The 15,769-nt window shown below is 46.3% G+C and overlaps 1 long non-coding RNA gene across 2 annotated transcripts; it reads right to left on the bottom strand.

The window, feature by feature from the left end:
- Positions 1–8,679: 8,679 nt before the first annotated feature.
- Positions 8,680–10,177, bottom strand: LOC113488308. Of its 2 annotated transcripts, none has more exons than XR_003399901.1 (3): positions 10,072–10,177; positions 9,683–9,912; positions 8,680–8,863 (listed from the first exon to the last, which is right to left on the bottom strand). It is a non-coding gene; the product is annotated as an uncharacterized LOC113488308 (long non-coding RNA). The 2 variants fall into 2 exon arrangements; XR_003399902.1 differs by having other exon boundaries at positions 9,789–9,912.
- Positions 10,178–15,769: the final 5,592 nt, after the last annotated feature.

The raw sequence follows: 15,769 nt of genomic DNA, 5'->3' as shown, positions 1-15,769 counted from the left end.
AGTTACTTCCCTCCACCTGCTGGCCACACTTCTGTTGATGCAGCCCAGGATACAGTTGGCTTTCTGGGCTGTGAGCCCACATTGCCAGCTCATGTCCAGCTTTTCACCCACTGGTACCCCCAAATTCTTCTCTGCAGAGCTGCTCTCAATCCCTTCATCCCTGAGCCTGCACTGATACTGGGGGTTGCCCTGACCCAGGTGCAGGACCTTGCACTTCACCTTCTTGAACTTTGCGAGGATCACATGGGCCCATGTCCTCCAAATTCCCTCTGAATGGCATCCTGTCCCTCAAACACATCAACCACACCACTCAGCTTGGTGTCATCTGAAAATCTGCTGAGAGTGCACTCAATCCCGCTGCCTATGTCAATAATGAAGATATTAAACATTATTGGTCCCAACACACACCCCTGAGGGACACAACTCATCACTGATCTCCCTCCCAGACACTGAGCCAATGACCACTACTCTCTGGCTGCAACCATCCAGCCAATTTCTTATCCACCAAATAGTCCATCTACCCAATTAATCTCTCTCCACTTCAGAGAGAAGGATGTTGTGAGGGACTGTGTCAAAGACCTTACACAAGTCCAGATAGATGACATCCATAGCTTTTCCCTTAGTCACTGATGTAGCCATATACAACCACTAGGTTAGTCAGGCAAGACTCGCCCTTGAAAAAAACAAATGGAAAGTGGGAGAAGGTAACTTTTTTAAAGTATTATGGCCGCTCCAGGAAAGTGGCCTAGAGCTGCTTGAAGCTTTGTCTTGCATGATTCCACAGCATAGCAATCCTTGGATTTAATTTACCAGAATGGTTCCTCTCAGGTGTTGGAGTTGGTTTTGCTGGAGAAATTGTCACAGGAATATACACAACCAATTCTACAGAGGCCTGCCACTACATTGCTTCTGACAGCAAAGCCAATATAATGGTTGTGGAAAATCGGAAACAATTGGACAAGATAATGCAGTTTTGGTTTATATGTGATATGGAGGGAGAGAAATTTTTATAAGTATTCTGGAAAAACATACAATTAGACAAGCCTTCTTGAAGTGTCATTGACCAAATACCAGGCTATGCTGTCATGAACGTGGAGAGAATACAAATTGAAGAACTTGAGGGATTTGATTCATATGCAGGTCTCTCTAGAAAAAGAAAAGACAGCTCTGAGCAACATTACTTTATCCAGATGAAGTTTTTTTGAAATATATATTTTTTTAATTTGAAAAAAAAAAAATATGCAAGACACATTCCAGCACTTCTCACACCTTTCCCCTCCCTTTCCCATCCAGCTTTCCAGACCATGGGGGGAGTCCTCTGAGGGCAAGACGAGAGAAAGTGCCCCTTGCTAAACCGCCACCATTTCCTCCGCCAAAACCACCCTGGGTCTGCACACAAAGACATACAGCAGTGACAGCAGTTCACTCCCATTCTGCTCCCTACATACCCCCTTAATGACTTGAATGAAGTCCGCTCCCGGGATCTTCCTCATGCCCACACCAGCTCCTTGCAGTACTCCTTGCACTACTGGCCACTTCTGTCTGTGCAGAAGGTTATGCAGTTCGACAAGAGCCTGGGATGCACAAAGAAGACAGGGGGGACAGGCTGGGATACCCCTCCTCCAGGGCTGGCAGCTCGCTGGTGGTGAGCATTGGAAAAGGTTAGAAAACACCCTGTGAGCACCTGTACCCACAGTCACTGTGCCAGGAGGTGTGACACCAGCTGGGTAAGGCAGCGTCACTCTACTAATCTGCTCTTCTTTCTCTCTGCCCTTCTCCAAGCAAGAAGAGGGAAGAAAGGACTTGGCAAATTGCAGAACAGACAGAACTAAATTAGACAAACAATCACATCTTCTCCTAGGACAGAAAGCAAAACACCCCAGAGGAGAACAGTAACAAGTGGGGAAGGAGTGCTTTCAAGGAAGGTACCTTCTTGTCTAGGGTGGCTTGCTATGGAGAGCAGCAGTCTACAGTTTCCACAATTCAAGGAGGAGACCAGACACTCTTCAGTGAGCCAGCAGAGGCTGTTTGCTAATGCTTACGATCACTGAGCCAGACCCAGCTCACTTTCAAGCAGTCCAGCCTTTGGGACCACCAGGGCCCTGAGGAAGCTGCTGCTGCCTCCCACCACAAACCACCGTCCAAAGCAACTCTGCACATCAGCTCACCACTGCATGTGGGACATGGATTTTCACTTCTGGCCACAGGAGTATTTCAGTAGGCAACTTCACAGCTAGGAACACTGACCACCTCCAGGGCAGACAATAGCAGGAATAAAATTTTAATGTGAACTAGTGCCTGCACTTCTCAAAGCTCTTCACAAATTCAAACAGAAGGGGAAAAAAAAAAAAAAAAAAAGTACTTGCTTGAAAACAAATGCACTATTTTCCAAGTTTTAGATGATTTGTGTGTAGAGGGGGAGGGGGAAAGCTGTCTCCTGACTGCATTCCTATAGTAAGTCAAAAGATAACTGCTGCTCCAAGACATGGAAAACCTTAACCCAGTATCTATATATATAGATATCTTCTATACTATGAAGATGTCATTCATAATAATCTTATTTGCTGCATTTATAGCCATTTCTACCAGCCAGCTGCTCAGGTTTGTGAATGGCAAGATGCTAATTGCAATATGACTGGCTCAGAAGAAAGAATGTTACCTGAGATTACAAGCTTTTACCTCGGGGTCAATGTGACCTGACGACTCAACCTAAGCCAGCTCTTGCCAACTGAAAACACCCCATACCAATGACAGAGCAATGGAAGATTTACCCTTCAGTGAAACCAGGCATATAACCACGGCCAGAAACACAATCGACCAGAATCCAGGATAACCCCCTCACTTGCACAGGACATCAGTTTAGAACAATAAAGATTAACACACCACTGATGAACTGTACATCCACCCCACCTGCACAGGGCAAGCACACACTGATCCTGCGTGGGACAAGCATGTACCCATACAAGTGAGCAAGTGACTGATTCGCCCAACCCTTGAGTGATTTGACTGGTCTACACAACTGTCCTGGAACACATATAAACCCTGCTTTTCTCTGTAGCAGGGTCCCACATGCATTAGGCTGGGGCACAACTATGCACACAGCTCAAGTACTAAAGAATAAATTCCCTTGGTCATTCGATGCTAAGCATCCTTGGCTCACTCCTTGGTCAGTGAAGGATTGACTGCTACAGGTTTGACAAAGTTTTCCAGAGCTCCATTAATAGATGAGGCATCCTGGGTGAGGAAGAAAGGACAGCAGTAAGTGCCTGCAAACTCAACAGCCCAATAAATACCTGGGGCACCAGAGCTTTCTGTGGCGTGGTATTGGCTCTGTGGGGATGGAGTTACCTTTCCCCACAGTGGCCCTCATAGTGTTGTGCTTTGTATTTGCAGCTAGAAAAATGTTGGTAACACAGCACTGTTTTGCCTACAGCTAAGCAGTGCTCACAGCATCAAGGCTCTCTCCAACCACCCCCCCAAAAAGGCCAGTAGGCTGGGAGTGGGCAACAGCCTGGGGGGGACAAGGCCAGGATAGCTGACCCCAACTGACCAAAGAGATATTCCATACCATAGGATGTCATGTTCAGCAACAAAAGCTAAGAGGAATGAGGGGGGAATTCATTATTAATGTGTTTGTCTTCTGAAGCAACAGCTGCATGTACCAATTCCTTACTTTCCAGACTGTGGCCGGACTTCACCTACTGATGGGAAGCAGAGGGTAATTTTTTTTTTCCTTCTACTGCCAGGCACAGCCTTCACTTTTCTTTATTAAACTGTCTTTATCTTGACCCATGAGTTCCTCATCTTATTTTCTCTACCCTGTCCTGCTGAGGAGGGGAGTGACGGAGCTGCTTGGTGGGCACCTGGGGCCAGCCAAGGTCAACCCACTGCATTTTGGAACTAATTTCAAGTAACTTTAAGCTTTCAATAACTGCTGCAAGCATCCTCACCTACCCTTCAGCTGTGCATTCTCTTCTCTAAAAGAAGATTCTCAGCTTTCCCAACTTGAAAAATAATTTCTCTGAAAATGTTTTTGAGTATTTTGGAATTTCTCTGACTTCTGAAGAATGGCCCCTAACAGTTCAGTCAGTTCACAGTGGTTTTATTTTTTTCAGGCTCTCCTAATCTGAGTACACTTCATTTTCAGAGATGCTCTGTCATTTCCTAAGTTTTTCACCTCCTATTGTACGAAGTTTTCCTCTTTTCTTAGTATCATTTATTTAGTTATATGGAACGCAATTGTGGTTTTTCTTTAGTTGAGCCTGAAACACAATGGCATTAAGCATTTGATTCTTATTGGAACCATACCAATGTTTCACCAGAAATAGCAGACTAACATTAATCCTAAAATCCCTGCAACTAATACACCTGGAAAATGATTTCTTGTTCTTGCTGGGCTATGGGACCTGTGCTCTATTCCATGCTTTTAGCTGATTCTGTGCTTCTGTGCTTTTATCTGAATTCTTCCTTATTTGTAGCAGTTTCTTCTAAGACCCACCATTAGGAATTTACTTACCTTGCAGTATTTTGCTACTTCCTTCTGCTGTTGAAGCCAACTAAAGCTACAAGAACATTCAGAGTTACGTAGATAACCTTCAATTAACCGCTCCCACTTGCACAAAAGTAGTGCAGTGGGGACCACAGGCAAACATGCATCTCACACAGCCCAGGGTGAAATTTCACCTGGCTTCTCAGTCACTGGGGATTAGAAAAAGGTGTTGCATTATTTAGAGGAGAATTGGTTCTGTGTCAGCATCCTTCACTGTGTTGAGCAGGATATGGAAGACTTCACTGAGATTGATGAAGAACGGACCAAGGAAAAAGCAGGTCTCTGGGCAGACATTTGGGTGCTCTGCCTCCTGTCTCATCCCTACCCCCTACCCCAGGCAAGGAAGCTCTTCAGGCTCTGATCTTACAAATGAGCTATTGACACTGGATGGGGAAGAAATGGTGCAGGACTTCTAATTGAAGGAGTCCCCTCCAGGCACACACCAGAGGCACAGCCCTTCTCATAGCCCCCTTCATCAGGTCTCTGCCGCCTGCAGCGATGGGCAAGGAGAGGCTGCTGACAGGTCACTCACCACAGTCCCACAGCACAGAGAGCTTTGTCTCCCTGCCTGTCACCCCACTCTTTGGGTGAGCACCACCTCTTGCATGAATATACTTTTGGATCTTCTGCTCAATACTCCTATTCTCTCTTTCCCCTAAAAATATTTGTCTTACATGTCACCCTCACAGCTGAAAAGCACAAAGCTACTTTATAACAAAATAAGAAACAAAAATGGGAAACAAAACACCTTTGAAAAGCAGAGAATTTCAGAATGTTTTCTTTCCTACTGATTGTAAGCAAAGGCACAAGAAGGAACATGGAAAATTTGTTAACTTAGGTTCAGACTTATTTTAAAGAATAGTTTTAAGGGAGAACAGCAGCAAACTGGCTGCAGTACTGTAGCCAAGCAGCACTGGACACACCTGCAGCCACCAAAACACTTAGGAGGCCACCACCCTTAGCTCTTGGGCTGGATGTCACAGAAAACAGCAGAGACTTTCTTCCAAGGCAACTTAAAAGCCTCTCACTTCCTATATTAAAAATGACCCTGAGATTCCCATTCTACTTTGTGATGAGACAGATCAGTGCTCCAAGGAATTTTAACAGAAGTGATTGTGGAGTGGAAAGATTCCAGGTGCCACTTCCTGGGGGCAGGGATGAAAATGTTTCACTCACAAGGAGTGCTCCACAGTTAGCAGGACAGCAGGATGCTCTTTTCTCATTTCTTTACTCTTGCCTATCCCATCCCAAAGCCCTGTCTGAACTACCAGCTGCCTTCTCCACTTTCCAGACTGAAACGAGACCCATGTCCCAAGGTTTTGTTAGTAGAGTTTGAGGATGGCATGTCTTCGGGAACTGGTGACTAGTTAGCGTGTCACCCTTCAGGGTCACAACTGCGAGCAGCCACAGCACAGTATGGGTGTTGAGGCACATCCCATGCTATGGCTGTGGAATGGCTTTTCTCTGTGCAGGGGAAAGGTCTGTTAGAAACTGCTGTTCTCCTCAGATTCACACACCGAAAGGGACTGATGAAAATACTCCAGAATTATATTTCTGCAAATCAGACATTGTTTCACATGTCCTCTGGGGACCATCTCCAAAAAGCTTAATATGCTGCACAGAAATGTCACCTGCATCGTGCTGCCCAGGAGGCAAACCACAGCTTGCCTAAAAGGCCAGTCTAAACAGAGACACCCAACAAGCTGTGGCCCATGCAGTATCAAATCACTGGGGCCAGTTCTGTCTCCTGTCACTCACAAGTTCCAAGTGTCATCTGCAGACCAGCCTCTCTCCCAGGGTGCAGCACCAGCCCTGCCCTTACCCACTCCCTTGTTCTTTAGGCAGAGTCCAACCCAGCATGCAAAATTTTCTAACTACAGTCCAATAACAAGAAGATGTCAGGTTCTGACTTAAGGGCTAACCACATCATCCTGCCCCTGCCAAAAAACCTACTCCCACACATCAGCACATACCTACCTTTCCAAAAGACAGGAGGACTATGGAAATTTCTGTCTGAAATCACATGCCTGGTAGTACAGAGGGCTTGGATATGTGTGTGTTTCCTGTTCAGGTAAAGATGGCAATTCCAGCCATCCTTTCACCTGGGTTTGAGCTGAGAAACCCTCTAGGAAGGTCAGCTTTCCCACACCCATCCACAGCCCAGCAAATAGCAAAAGGATATCCCATTTGAGTATGAGTACCATTTAGACCAATCCTTGGCTCTTCAGAGTCTTCCCCACACTATTCTCCAAACATATCCAATTGCAGTTTCAGGTCCTTTTTCTCCAGTGTTTGCAACTCCTGTTGAGGACATAAGCACACCTGAAAACACACAATGAAAACCGATGGTGTTACAGTATTGAGAAAGAATCAACCAGGCTACAGGCTAAGGCCTCTGAAGTGAATTGTTTGAAGATGACAGTGGCTCAAAGTACACAGTAAACCTTTAAGTAACATGGTCTGAATCACGTATATTGATAATATTCCTATAGGTTTGAATAAGACCCTAGGAAGAGGATATAATCACATAGCTGAGGCCAGGAACAGACCCAGAAGGGAGGGCGAACTGCACATTCACAAGTAGAGATCATCATCCCAGGTTTTCAGTAAAAAGCACTATCACTGTTTAACAAAAACCCATGCTTGAAGCTGAATGTCCCTGCAAGCATGAGAAGCTAGAAAGACACTGAAAGGACTGCAATATGGCATGTTTCATCGCAGCAGATCTCAGATCAGCTTTGCTTTGTGTCTGCTAGAAACACAGTATTTCTAAGTGTTTTCACACTGAAAACAGCTCTGCTACAGTCATGGGACCATCATACTCCATGGGTAAACAAGGAAGACAGCAGCTCCTTACCTTGAGGATGTGCTGAAGTCCAGAATGCATCAGCTCAGTACCAATCTGAACTCCCAAGTCAAGCTCACCAGCAGGACAGATCATGGTGCATCTACATCACCTGAAAACAAACCACACACACGAGAAAGCTTTTGAGCATGGACTGTGGAGAATACAACAGAAGATTGGTGAGGAGGATTTTGCAAACACACTCAAGTGACCTGCAGCTGGGGTGCTGAAAAACAGACATATCACACTAATCGTTGCTCAGCCCCGTGTGCTTGATGGTAGGATGCCTGTGTTTATATAACACAGGCCTGTGAGAGACTCAGAGGTATCTTATCAAACATCCTTGAGATTCCTGCCCTGCTGTGGGAAGATCAAAGCACAGTGGGAAAGTATGACTGCAAAAATCCCTGATATATACAGGCAATAGCAGCAGGTTAGAGATCTTCTTCTCTCTTCGCCTTTCTGGCTAGCAAGGAGCGAGCTCTGCAGTGCCAGCATCCCCACTAGTGTGCCTCTGCCTGGGTGCTGCTGTGGAGATCCCCTGGGTCATGCAGTAACAGGAATAAATTTACTGTTTGCATTTGATCCATGGTTTTGTGGTTGTTCCTGTGTCCTGCCTGTGCCAGCCCACACAGTCTGAGATGAGGCCAGCTTTAAAGAAAAGTCCAATGTGAATATCTCAGGATTGAGAGTGCTCTGAGGAATAACCATGAGAAAACACTTGCCCCAAAATCTTATCCAACCATCTTACCCTTCTTTCTGATGGGACAAAGGAGTGACAAGAAAGGGACTGACACATCTCAAACCACACACTGTCAGCAAGAGATAGGCTTTCAGCAAAACTTAAGACCCCAGAAGCCACTGACAGAATGTGTGGACTTGGGAGGAAACAGAGAGTCTCCATTTACCCAAGGAGAGCAGGGAAGAGCACATACAGGGACGAGGAAGCGACCCAGTTCATTCACTATGAAGGGAAAACAGGCATCCACTGCATACGAGTGTACAGGAATAAAAATAAAAACCCCACAGATGCAGAGAAAGAAGAAAAAACACTGAAGCACATCAAGCCCTCATAGACAGGTTAAGAGGCATAATCAGAGAGGAACAGAGTAAGCCATGGAAGAGGACAGAGCAGCTGAAGTCTCACAGGCCTGGACAAACAGATGTAAAGTATTCTGTAAGTCTCAGACAAAGTACATGATGTGACAGTAACAGGAAATGTACAGCAGGGGAAAAAGCATAACAAGCCATGTAATGATAGCAAGGATTTACAAATGAGCAGGAAACCTCTGCCAGCATTTTCCCTGCCCTTTCCAACAACCTCCCGAGACATCCAGGCAGACACCAGGCAGCTGGAGCTGTGGCTTGTGTGAGGGCGTTGTCAGACATTGGACAAGTCTTTTGCCTCACTGAATGTAAAAACCTTCAGGCATCAAATGGTCCTTTGTCTGCTCAGTGTACCTTATGAACTGTGAAGAAGAAAATCAGCAAGCTGACAAACTTTTGGAATAAGACACCTCCCCTCTCTCATCCAGAGAGCGCTCCGATTAGTCTATGATAACTTCAGCTCCAACAGTCACACTCAGGTTCTACCTGAACTGACTCTTCCCTCCAAAAGACAGCAGAAAAAGCTGTTTATGCAGGAAACCACCAGACAATTACAATACAGTCAACATTCACACTGCTATTAATTGCTCTGCCTACTCACAAGAATCCCTCAGCTCAGTCCCAAACACCTCCCCTGCCATTTCCATCTCAGATCTTTTAAACCCCTAAACAAACCACTGCCTCATCCCCACATGAGAAACATGCCCTGATCCTCCATTTCCCCACCTTCCCTGACTGTACCACACTGAAATGGCATTTTGCTTCATCTTCACACAATCAGGCCCCATAGACACAGTAATAATCCTGCCCATGAAAAATGTGTGGTCACCAGGGACCAGCCTTCCCCAGCCTCACCACAGTGTTGTGGTGTGCATCACTGATGTGGTCATAATCCATTTTCCTAGCACCCTGGGACCAGGACAGCCACTCTGCTGAACACACAGGGAGAACAAATCCATGGAAAGGAAAAGGGTTGCCATCAGACCATAGAAAAGTCCAGGTCTGAACCAGGTTCTCCAGGCACTACAGTTCAGTCCCAGGAGTAACCAGTGCTAAGGAGTTACGTGGCAAAGTGTAACTACTATCTGGTGGTCAGTTATTGCAGTATGTGTGTCCTGTGTGATTATAGTAGTTAAATTCAAACTCAGTAATATGGAAAGAGACAGGAAGATTAAGAACACCTGAAACAGAGGTGGATGCAGAGCTCCACATCTGTGGGCTGTGCTAGGAGAGGCAGGAAAAGCATGGAGCAGCAATAATAAGCCTTGTGGCTTTTCAGACACTGACAGACACTCAGCAATGATGCCCACTCGATCAGCTCCTCAGCCTGCAGAATGTTTTTCTCCTCCTGGAGCCTCTTAAGATCTCCAGAAATGCAATGAAGCTGTTGGGACCAAAGCTCTGCACACAGCTGTTGGGAACAGACAAAATCATCAGCACAACCCCAAGCAGTTTCACATGCTCCCACCCTCCCTCACCTCTACTCGGCCACAGCGGTTCCCAAGGTCAAAGCTCCCACTTTCTCACTGGAAGCCCCAGTTTTGTAGAGTCCCACCCTTCCCAGCCTCACCTGACAGGATCGCTGCTCAACCACACTCACAGAGACTCCCAACAGCCCAGCAGCTGCCATGTCCCCTTTCACCTCCTGGACACACACCACCACTGGCTTCCAGCTCTCTGCCTGGCTCATGCCCTGCACCGAGGAGGAAGAAAGGTCCTACATCAGCAAACTGCAGCTGCAGCGCCTGCACACTGGGACAGAGCTGTAACGAGGGTTTTAATGGGCACTAAATATAAGCAACTTGCACATGTTTCAGCCAGTGCCTGCTCTGGGGTCTGTGAGGCAGGTGGTGCTGCTCCAAGGGGCTCTTTACAGGAGCTGTCTGTGGGTTCACACCGGGGTTACCTGAAAGAGGGAGCGGAGCCAGGTCTGTCACTGTTTTACAGGATGTTCTCTTTTGCCTCCAGCGTGGCTGTGATGGTGTCACGCTGCACAGTACAGCACCTTCACACCCTTACCGTAAGCAAAGTTTCACTCTGTCCAAAAGGCACATTCTTCCTAACTTTTTTATTTAACCATGTGAGGTATTTAAATCACCTATGGAAAGGACTATGGTCCTTTTTTAGCTAGAAAAGAGCTTCATGGTGTGTTCAGAGAAATCAATCTTATATTCTGTTTCCAACAGCTGTGATCTGGGCTAGTCTATGGCTTTGGTTAAAAACTAGCATAGCTACAAGTCCTAAATTGTCACAAATGCCCAAATCACTCTATTTTTTTTTTTTTTCCTCCTGAAAACCACAAAGTACTTTCCATAATAATGAAAGATGTGTAACAATTTCTCTGTCAAGAAAAGAAGCCGGTACTTGTCCATCTCCCAGTATTCTTCCAATGAGTTTCTGTTTAACGTGAAGGTCTTCCTCAAGTATGAGGAATGATGCCTGTCTCCTTTAAAGGAAGAGAAGTTGCTGCACTATGCCTGTGTGTCTCAGCATGGGCTCTGCATCCCTGAAAGCAAACATGGAAAATCTTTAAGTAATGATGCACTGAACCCCAAACCCTGAAAAAAAAATAAAATACACGTTTCTGGAACAGTGAAAAACACCTGCCTACCCGAGATGATACCCAGCATGAGCAGCTACTGAACAGGACCCAAAAGCTGTGACTTGTAATGCAGGAGTCACATTAAGAGACAAAGTCCCAGACAAACCTCCACTTCCAGCCAGTAACTGAAACCTCTCTCTGACTCCAAGCACCATCACCCAAGCCCCTGGCTGGCAGGCCTTGCTCTGCTCACAAACGGGTAGCATCAGTCATCTTTGGTGTGAAGCAGCAAGCCCCATGAATGAGATACACAGGGCATTTTGAAAATAGGCTGTGCCAGATCTCCAACCCATGACCCTGAATGGGATCCTGGGACAAGAACACTAACTAAAGAGCTGCTTGCAGAGGCTTTTCTCATCTTGTAGACACTATGAGCCAGAAGCAGCCTTCAGATTGCTCCAGAGCCACTTCAGACCTGGCTACTGATGCAGATGCTAGGGCTAGCAGAAGCTGTGTGAGGTTTAGAAAGGATGTGTTCAACAACATTTCCAGCACCCTTGGATAGCTGGAACATGCCACATCCAGCCATGTATTTGTACTCCCTTGCTCCGCAAACAACAAATTTAGAATCAGCTTTGCCGTTTAAGCCTCTGCTTCCTCTTGTGCTCTTCCTCATCCCAGAGAGCTCACCGACAGCAGGGCATTTGCTGAAGTTTAGCCCAGGACAGCCAGCACAGTGAGCCAGGGAAGAGGCACTATGGCACTGTCACCTGAAGAACCTACATGTGATCATTTGTAAAGCTGGGGAGTCAGGAGCCAGGTCTGCAAAGAAAAAATACACAGAAGACAGCCAGTACTCCACACACCACGGGGTTCAGTGAGCTCTCGTCCTGCCTCCTCCATAACAGGATGAAACCATACTGCCAAAATCTACTGTTCTGACACATAAAATATTTTCTCCAGTACCACTGCAAAGAGATCTCACTTCTACAGGGGCAGGTATCTGCAAGTCCTGCTTCCTAGCCCTCACCTCACCCAGCCTTGGCAGCACCTCGCTGAAGTTCACAGCTCCATTGCATATGCCCTGCACTATGGGAAACTGCCACTAACTTTGCCTGTGTCACCTTCTGCCACTGAGGGAAATCAAAGTGCCTTCACTGATGAAGGCAGGTGGGCAAAAAACAAAACTGCACAAAACTTTGTGGGCTTTGTGACTTTTTACATGGATCTCAAAGTGAAGAGTCAGAACTCATATCCTGGAACCTCAATTTCCCTGTCCTACCTTCAGAAACTGGGGGCCCAGAAATTGGATTGCCAGGTTTAATTAACTGAGCACACTTACACCACAAAAAGACAAGGGTAGGAAGAAAAAAGGTGCAGTGTCTTCATGAACACAGCATCACACTAAAATTGGGAATCTTAGCATCTTCCAGAAATCTTGTGGAGAAAAAATGATGGGATCCCAAGACAGCAAGTCAACCCCAAGAACTGCAGGACAGAGGATGTGTGAATGTCACCAGCTGCCATAAAAAAGAAAACAGCCCAAGGGATGGGGTGGCAGAAGCAGCAAGAGGAAGCACTTGCAGGAACAAAGATTACCCCCAATGCAGGGACTGTCTGCTGGACTCAAAAGCAGGACAAAAGGGCTGAGCTGTAATCTGTTGAAACAGAGTTTATAAGGAAGAGAGTGAAGAGGAAGTGGGTGAGTTGAAAACAGTCAAGTAAGTGAAGAGGGTCAAGAAGGCAGATATTTCATCCAGTAGCATATAAATACTTAGCTCTCAAATGCAACACCACAATGCAAACTGCTCAGAGAGACTCAAAACACCAAGCGAAATTTCAGAGAGGATACACCCAATAGCTTAGTCCTCAACTTCAGGATACTTGAGACAGAAATCTTGTTCCAAGGCACCTTTTTTTTCTTCCCTGCCTCTAAAAATTATCTCTGGCCAAAGTTTTGAAAGGTATGGAAGCACTCAAGGCTTAATCCAGGTTTATGGCACAAGATATTTGCATGTGGATAGCAGATGCCTTCACCCAAATGAAAATGTGTGCCAGTGGGCTTGTCATCAGACTTTCAATTTTTTTTTTTTCCCCAATATATAAAAGGTACTTAATATCTAAAAAAACTTTTAAAAACCTGAAATTTGAGTTTCAAGAACCAAAATTAGAAGAACCTGAATTAAATTAGCTTGCTTTTTTTGAGGGGTGCAGGGGCAAAATAGCCAGCAGAACAGAAAGCAATGTTTCTATTTTTGAAAGTGGCTTTTAGCAAAGCCCAGTATTGGCAATAAGGTCAATCCTGCAAGACTGTGTTTTATTTTTCAGATTTTGACATATATTTCAGATATAATGTACTGATTCTCTGTGAGTTTTCTCTCTTGCAAAAAGAGATTTTGAACATATGAAGCATTCATAAAGCATCAAGGTTTTCTCTGCAGTAAACACCTTAGTCTGAATAACGAAGTGAATTTTCAGGAAATTATAAAAAGTTGTATTCAAAGAAAAGATGCCATCACTGGGTACAGAACACCTCGGTTGACTATGGAACTGTAAAAACCAACCTGTTAAAGGTGGCTAAATGATGAAACACTTAACAGCTGAATCTTTATCACCATTTAAGATTGGCTTAATAACTTCATGATCAATCGCTTCACTGAAAGCTTCCTGCAAATCTTCAGTAACCAAACAAATGAATAATTGTGGCGTTATATACTACTGCCAGCAAGATTTAATAAATATGCACATTTCTTTTGACTTATTCAGAAGGACTCCATTTTAGGTCATACTTTAACTCAAGAAACTTCTGAAATTTTTATTTAGAAGCCAGGCTGGAGTTTCTGTGCTGGAGCCACTGCAGACCTGTCATGCCTCCTCCTGATGATCCCAGCACCAAAGGCAGCAGTGAGGGTCAGAAATACTCACTGCACTGGATGTGTGCAGGTAACAGGACACCATCTCTCTTTTGACTGTAATGTTCCTCTCCCTCAGAGGCTGCTGCTTGTCCTTTCTTATGTTCGTATCCAGCTGTTGAAGAAAAGCACACCAGCTTTTTAACACCCGTACTCTCAGAGCAGTGCTCAGCAATTTACATATTTACCACTTAGAGGACTATTACAAAAATATGGTGGTGGCAACCATGACTGCTAGCAAGCTCATCCAACATTCATACAATTTCAGCCTCATTAGAAAGCTAAATCCACTAGAAGAGAACCAGAGATGCAGCTCTAACCGAAACCTTTCAGCCTTTTGAGGCAAGTTTACTCTTCTCTGTTCCCTAAATACTGCCCCAAGCAAATCAAGTGCAGATTGAAGAACCTAGCCTGGAGAACCAGAAGTGTCCCAAGCAAGCCACAAAACCAGACCAGACCGTAAACCAACACCACGGTAACTCAACACCAAGCAGTGGCTCACTCACTGCTCCCCCCCCGGGGGATAGGGAGGAGGAAATACAACAAAAGACTCCGGAACCTAGGCAAGGGCAGGGAGGGATCGCTCATCACGAGCAAAAGACAGGCTCAACTTGGGGAAAAAAAAAAAAAAACAACAAAAAAAAACCCCAAACATTTAATTTGAACACCATCACCACCACCGATTTACTAATCAAATCTAAGTAGGACAGTGAGAAACACAACCACATCTTAAGCATACCTTCCCCCTACCCCTCCCTTCTTCCTGGGCCCAGCTCTGCTGCCGATTTCTCCACCACCTCTCCCCCAGCAGCACAGGTCGGGGGGACAGGGGATGGGGGTTGTGGTCAGTCCATCACCCCTTGTCTCTGCCGCTCCTTCCTCCTCAGGGGAGGACTCCTCACACTCTTGCGCTGCTCCAGCGTGGGCTCCCTCCCACGGCGGACAGTGCTCCGTGAACTTCTCCAACGTGGGTACTTGCTGCAGCTCTTCACAAATGGCTCCCCCGGGGGTCCCTGCCACGGGCTCCACTCCTCCCAGTGACCGGCTGCCCTCAGAGTCTCGACCTTCGTTGGTCACAGCCCCTGCTCTGGCCTGGGGTCCCCCACGGGCTGCAGGGGGGCACCTGCTGCCCCACTGACCGCCCCGGGCTGCGGGCACAGCCTGTCCTCTGCCCAGGGGCTGAGGGCCCTGCCCTGCCGCACCCCCGCCTTCCTCACTGACCTGGGGCTCTCAGAGGGGTTTCCTTCCCCCACATCTCACTCCTCTCTCTTTGGCCCAGCAGGTTCTTCCTTCCCTCTTCAACACCTTATCGCAGAGGCACTGCCACCACCGCCGCGTGGCTCGGCCTTGCCCAGAGGCGGGTCCGACCTGGAGCCAGGGAAGGTTTTGGAAGCTCAGAGGAGACCCCCTGGAGCCCCTCCCCTGCCACACACCGGCCCAGCAAGCGAGGGCTGCACGGGGCGCCCTCATTCCCCCCAGCACTGGCCCTTTGCCCTGCTTCCCTCTTCAGGGCACACTCACCGCAGACCTCTTCAGGCTTCAGTGGCAGACTTGTAGAGAAGGTGGCCAGTGAAGCCACATTTTATTTTTATGTAATTTAGTGAATGTTTAAAATTTGCAATTAATTCCATTATGTCTCATTAAAAAAAGAAACCAAACAACCACAATGAAAACTGTTATACCTTATTATGTGCATATATATATATATGTAGCTGTATTTTTAAAAGTGCATGTAACTGAAAAGTTTGGACTTCAGCTGGCAATCAGTGGCAAGGAGTTGTTAAATCCCAGGTACCCCAGTGAGACAGAACATG

This window comes from Athene cunicularia (assembly GCF_003259725.1).
Source record: "Athene cunicularia isolate RWA chromosome 23 unlocalized genomic scaffold, athCun1 chr23_part1, whole genome shotgun sequence".
Taxonomy (NCBI): Eukaryota; Metazoa; Chordata; class Aves; order Strigiformes; family Strigidae; genus Athene; species Athene cunicularia.
This window is presented reverse-complemented; position numbering and strand designations above follow the sequence as displayed.